Raw genomic sequence first — 6000 nt, 5'->3', positions numbered from 1 at the left:
AGAGAGAGAGAGAGAGAGAGAGAGAGAGAGAGAGAGAGAGAGAGAGAGAGAGAGAGGAGGGAAAGAGACGGAGAGAGAGAGAGAGAGAGAGAGAGGGAGAGAAAGAGACGGAGAGAGAGAGAGAATTAGCTTTCATGACACCATGCTAATTGAGCAATCTCCTTTGTGCCTGGCCCAGCTTTCCAAGTTTTAATTAGCGGCTAATCAAATCAATACGGGGGCCACGAAGCAAAAAGCACGCCACCTCAGAGATGGAAGGCCTGGGGAGGTTACCGCAGCCTCAAGACCCTCACACCTGGAGGTCTTTCTCCAAAGGCCGAGAAAGAGTAGAGTGGGTGACCGCGCATGGGTCTGTCTCTTCATGTGTGCTGCAGGACAGTGTTTATCAACCGGGGGGACCTGGGATTCTATTCTTGAAATCAGAAGACTTATTTACAATATTAGGAAAAAGATGGAGAGAGGGAGAGGAGAGAGGAGGGGGAGAGAGAGAGAGAGAGAGAGAGAGAGAGAGAGGGAGAGATAAAGATAAAGAAAGAGAGAGAGAGAGAGATAAAGATAAAGAGAAAGATAAAGAGAGAGAGAGAGTGGAGAGTGGAGAGAGAGAGAGAGATAAAGATAAAGAGAGAGAGAGTGGAGAGTGGAGAGAGAGAGTCACCTCTGTTTTAGTAGGCTGTCATGACGTCGCCATCATTGGTGCATTCAACTTAACGAGATATTGAAGATAAATATATTATAAATATTGGTCAGAAAATATAGTATTACAGCTTGTTATTATTTTATAGTGTTTGGTCACTTTTACGCCCGCCATGTGCATGGTTTGTATATGTTTTCCACAGTCAGGTTTTCCATTGATGTTAGAATAAACCCACTGGGAGCCTAAGCAATATGGTGGACTGGTTCTTTCCACTGGTTCCAACGGCTCATGCCAATCCTGCAGTAATACGTGTGTCCAAAGGGGGCGCTGTTGCCCACTTTCTTCCTTCGTGAGAACTCGACTTGCTCACACCTCAGGTTCACAAACCAAATGTGTTTGCTTTATTAAATTTAGCCCCGTTTTAATTACAAAGACCAGGGGGAGAGGGGGGAAGGGAGACACGTCGGTTGGCAACTAAGTTGCTTAGGCAAACCGTTTTCGACAGACTTACCTCCCTCGCCTCCAACACACCTGCCAGCAAACCAGAGACGTGTTAATTAGGAGACGCAACCACGCTGAGCTGCTCAGACAAGGTGCTCAGTGATATGAGAGAGTGAGAGAGGGGGGGGGGAGAGGAGAGGGAGGTAGAGAGGGGGGGGGGGGAGAGAGAGAGAGAGAGAGAGAGAGAGGGAGAGATAAAGATAAAGAAAGAGAGAGAGAGAGAGATAAAGATAAAGAGAAAGATAAAGAGAGAGAGAGAGTGGAGAGTGGAGAGAGAGAGAGAGATAAAGATAAAGAGAGAGAGAGTGGAGAGTGGAGAGAGAGAGTCACCTCTGTTTTAGTAGGCTGTCATGACGTCGCCATCATTGGTGCATTCAACTTAACGAGATATTGAAGATAAATATATTATAAATATTGGTCAGAAAATATAGTATTACAGCTTGTTATTATTTTATAGTGTTTGGTCACTTTTATGCCCGCCATGTGCATGGTTTGTATATGTTTTCCACAGTCAGGTTTTCCATTGATGTTAGAATAAACCCACTGGGAGCCTAAGCAATATGGTGGACTGGTTCTTTCCACTGGTTCCAACGGCTCATGCCAATCCTGCAGTAATACGTGTGTCCAAAGGGGGCGCTGTTGCCCACTTTCTTCCTTCGTGAGAACTCGACTTGCTCACACCTCAGGTTCACAAACCAAATGTGTTTGCTTTATTAAATTTAGCCCCGTTTTAATTACAAAGACCAGGGGGAGAGGGGGGAAGGGAGACACGTCGGTTGGCAACTAAGTTGCTTAGGCAAACCGTTTTCGACAGACTTACCTCCCTCGCCTCCAACACACCTGCCAGCAAACCAGAGACGTGTTAATTAGGAGACGCAACCACGCTGAGCTGCTCAGACAAGGTGCTCAGTGATATGAGAGAGTGAGAGAGGGGGGGGGGAGAGGAGAGGGAGGTAGAGAGGGGGGGGGGGAGGAGAGGGAGGGAGAGAGAGAGAGAGCGAGAGAGAGGGTGGGGGGGAGAGAAGAGAAGGGAAGAAGAGAAGGGAAGAGTGAGAATGAGTGAGAGAGAGAGGGAGAGAGAGAGGGGGAGTGAGAGAGAGAGGGAGAGAGAGAGAGGGGGGGAGAGGAGAGGGAGGGAGAGAGGGGGGGGAGAAGACAAGGGAAGAGAGAGAGAGAGAGAGAAAGAGAGAGAGAGACAGAGAGAGAGAGAGAGAGAGGAGAGAGCGAGAGAGAGATAGGCCCTTTTGCTTTAGTAGGCTGTCCTGACCCCCTTCCCTGGAGCCTCCCAGCTGGGTCTGACGTCCGGACGCCTGGAGGCCTCAGATCCCCTCCAGCTGCTGCCCGGACCACCACAGAAGAAGCAACATATTAAACATCCTATTTAAATCGCTGCTTCTGAGGACTTTCAGTGACACAAAGCAAACAAGAACGTGTGCCTCGTGACGTCTTCGCTCGGGTCGATGGGGTCGGGTTCAAGACTCTGCACTGAACGGCTGCCTTGCACAAAGGTACAAAGGCACTCCAGTCCATAGGTCGCTTCCCGCTGACCGCTGCCCTAAACACCCCTGATGGACTGAGGCGGGACCACTGGATGGCTTCTGGGTTACATCGCTTGTACTCAGGTTTAGGGCGGCGTGTGGCTTAGGAGGCAGAGCGGGTCGGCTGGTAACCGCAAGGTTGCTAGTTCAAGCCCTGGCTTCTCTTGACTGAGTGCCGAGGTGTCCCTGAGCCAGACGCCTCCCCCTGACTGCTCCTGACCAGCTGGCGGTCGCCCTGCGTGGCTGACTCCGCCGTCGATGGGTGAATGTTAGGGGATATTTTAAAGCACTTTGAGTGGCCACTGGATGGAAAAGCGTGCTATGAACGCAGTCCGGTTCCCATTTAGTTCCACCAAGGACTTCTCCCTCTCACGCGCGCTCTGCTGCCATTGTGTTTACTCCTCAGCGGGGACCTGTGAGCACCTCTCCCCTCGTTCTCTGGCAGAGGGCGAGCCTCATCCAAATCTGAAGGCCCGGGCGTTCTGCAACCCCCAAGGTGGAGAACACTCCGGGGGCTTTAATCCACGGGGGCAGCCTCCCGCTGGCCACCTGCCCCCGCCACGTTAAATGTGCAGGAGCAGCTTTTGTTAGCTTCATGTTAATTAATTATTGTTTAAACCGTGGAGGAGGGAGGTGGGGTGACCCCAGGTAGCGTCTACTCTGCAAACAAGGTGGTCTCTGCGTGGACAGGGGGGGGGGGGGGGGGTGCCCTTGAGGGCCGCCCAGGATGGATGGCCGCGGTCACAGCCATAAATTCACTGCTTTCTAACTATCTCATTCATCATACGCACACCGCACTGTTTTTGCATTGGGAATACCCCCCCCCCCCCCCGTCCAACACAACCTCCCGTACACACACCGACAATCTCCACCTCCATCACCCCCCTCCCCCTCCTCTCCTCCTCCTCTCTCCTCCTCCTCTTCTTTCCACCTCCTCCCTCTCCTCCTCCTCTTTCTCTCTCCACCTCCTCTCTCTCCTCCTCTCTCCTCCTCTCTCTCTCCACCTCCTCCCTCTCCTCCTCCTCTTTCTCCCTCCACCTCCTCTCTCTCCTCCTCTCTCTCCTCCTCTCTCCTCTCTCTCCACCTCCTCTCTCTCTCCACCTCCTCTCTCTCTCCACCTCCTCTCTCCACCTCCTCTCTCTCCTCCTCTCTCCTCCTCTCTCTCCACCTCCTCTCTCTCCACCTCCCTCCTTTCACCTCCCTCTCTCCACCTCCCTGTCTCTCTCCACCTCCTCTCTCCACCTCCTCTCTCTCCACCTCCTCTCTCTCCCCCTCCTCTCTCCCCCTCCTCTCTCCACCTCCCTCCCTCTCCCCCTCCTCTCTCTCCTCCTCCTCCCTCTCCACCTCCTCCTCTCCTCCTCCCATCTCTGCCCCAGTAATACTGTACTCAGAGATAGAGGAGTATGTGCTTTGTGGAGAGCCCTCTGCCTCTCCTTGAACGTACACAACATATACATTATACACAGCGATGATTAGATGCAGTCTTGACAAATGCGTTGCTCCATTCCCCTCCCTCCCAGAGATAGGTCTTCCTATCGCTTCGACCCTCGCTGTGCGTCTCGTCGCTGGTCAACATTGGGGTTTATTTGTTGTTTGTATTGGAGATAATGATGTGGACTATCGGGGGTTCATTGCCTGGTGAATAATTCAGATGTGGATCCACAGGAAAGTAAGGTTGCACAAAACAATCTGTTTTCAATCTTTCATCGGTTTCAAATCAATGTTTGTTTTAACACTGGTTTCATTGAACATGAAGACACACAATATTTAAGGGGTATATTTATTGGGATGCCTCTAATTAACACTTCCATCTGGATTTGTTTATTTGTCAAAATAAGAAAATAATTTAAAAGCCACGGCCTCATGCAACAGGTGTATTTAAGGAATCAGCCAACGGTTTGGATCCTAATTATAAAATAAAAAGAGCAAACGCATTCAAGCCCAAACAAAAGGACCTATTATCACATTTGCGCTAATGCTCCTCAAGTATTTGCCTTTCACTCCCTCTTTACAGTGTTACTTTATAATTGATAAATAGTGAGAGGATGATGAGCAGAGCAAAGTCAAACGTCCCTTTTTGGCTGAATTCTTACATTATGCTTTTGCTGCTATTGCGATATTAATTATGTTATCTATGAATCAATCATAATTTGTTGCTTTAGTATGCATATGGTATGAGGACGAATTCTGCAGAGAAACATGATTGAAAAAAACAAGCCGACGAATCACTACTGCCACCATGTGGTCACTGACAGAACTATAGATATATATTAAAAACCGAGTCAATCATTTCAGCTGTATGATTGACTATAAATAAACTGAATCAAATGTAGTCAAGCACCGTTGCAATCAGATTGAGATAAACGAGCAGGGCAGTCGATGTTGATAGTACTCGAGTGATTGAGTCGTAGTATTACAGCTCATTGCCCCCCCCCCCCCCCCCCCCCCCCCAAAAGGGCTCTTAACCACTAGGGGTTGCAGAGAAGGGAATCCGTGCAGGTCTAGCGGTAGGCAAAGATAGGATAGTGTAATAAAAGAAGTATGGAAATTCCTGGCATAATTACTATTCATGGTCCTTAAATGATCCATTATCAACCGAAATGGACATAATTGGCACTTAATGGCATGGCAATACTAAAAGGTTTTAACTATTCTTGCAATTACACTAATCTACTCCATGATAGGCAATGGGCTTGGCAGGAAAAGGGAATCTGAAGAGAATACTTAGCAATGACGAGGCTTTCCAGGGCCAGACGAAACAGGATACTGATGTTAACCAAAATAAGTCCTGGAATGATTGACTAATTACAACCAATGCTAAACTATGTCCGGAATATGACGCAGAGTATTTTATTGACTTATGGTTGAATAAATGTTTTATAGATAAAACAAACCTATACATTAATTTATACATAAATTACAATTTATATTGTAGATCCCAAAGGCCCGGAGGCAGCTATTTGCAACTTCCAGCTTGCGTAGGAAGAGATGCAAACTTAATTACCTTGCCAACATTGACTCTGGTATCTAACGTGTATCTAAGTATTTACAACTTTGTTTGTAGAGAACAGCCATTATTTTATCACATTTGATATTAAATCTCAAGTAGACCAACCAGATGGTGGCCTTGTATTGAACTGAAAAAGGCACACTGCCTTAATGAGCAAGATACCATTTAATCCTAATACGTTCCGTTTTTAAAATTGTGATTCAATAAGCGGACGGTCCAAAATATAAGATCTTCCCTGCCATCTCCGTAATCGCAGAAGATGGCATTGATTCAGTTAATTAAACTTGATACACATCAACCAGCATTATTTATGACCT

The sequence above is a fragment of the Pollachius pollachius genome, assembly GCF_949987615.1.
Source record: "Pollachius pollachius genome assembly, chromosome: 2".
NCBI lineage: Eukaryota > Metazoa > Chordata > Actinopteri > Gadiformes > Gadidae > Pollachius > Pollachius pollachius.
The sequence above is the reverse complement of the archived record's forward strand: the minus strand, read 5'-3'. Positions refer to the sequence as shown.